The 685-nt window shown below is 57.2% G+C and overlaps 1 protein-coding gene across 1 annotated transcript in view; it reads right to left on the bottom strand.

The window, feature by feature from the left end:
* Nucleotides 1-685, bottom strand: part of LOC119585901 (GPI ethanolamine phosphate transferase 1-like) — an 18,475-nt gene that overhangs the window by 572 nt on the left and 17,218 nt on the right. The window lies entirely within an intron of this gene.

The raw sequence follows: 685 nt of genomic DNA, 5'->3' as shown, positions 1-685 counted from the left end.
GGGGTTTTCCCAATTTTGTATTTTCTTTTTACAAAATTCTTGGGGCCCCGGGTCTTTAAAGGGTTTGCATCCTTTTGTTAGAAAAAGAAAAACCCCCCCAAAACACTCGCCACACACACCTATGCACTCATTACACACCCACATACCCCACACCACCCCACACCACCCCCCCCCCCCAACCCCCAAAAACCCACCCACACCACTACCCCCAAAAACCCCACCCCACCCCAACCCCCCGCCCCCCCAAACCCCACCCACACCACACCCACACCCAACCCCCCGCACCCCAAACCACACCACCCACACACCCACACCCCCACCACACCCCCACCCCACCCCCCCACCCCCACTCCACCCCCCCACCCCCTTACCCCCCCCACACCACACCACACCACACCCCCCCCACACACACCCCCCCACCCCCCCAAAACACCCCCCCCACACACCACACACACAAAACCCCCCACACCACACACAACCCCACAAACACACACCAAACCACCAAACCCCCCCCTTTTTACCGGCCCCCAAAAAATTTTTTTTTTTTTTGGGGGGGGGGTTTTTTTTTGGGGGGGGTTTTTTTGGGGGGGGGGGGGTATTTTTATGGGAAGACCGCCCCCGGGACCCCTTTTTTTTTATTATTTTTTAAATTTTCACAAAAATTTTTAAGGGGGGGGGGGGGGGG

Source organism: Penaeus monodon, chromosome 20 (genome assembly GCF_015228065.2).
Source record: "Penaeus monodon isolate SGIC_2016 chromosome 20, NSTDA_Pmon_1, whole genome shotgun sequence".
NCBI classification, from domain to species: Eukaryota; Metazoa; Arthropoda; class Malacostraca; order Decapoda; family Penaeidae; genus Penaeus; species Penaeus monodon.
The sequence above is the reverse complement of the archived record's forward strand: the minus strand, read 5'-3'. Positions and strand labels throughout refer to the sequence as shown.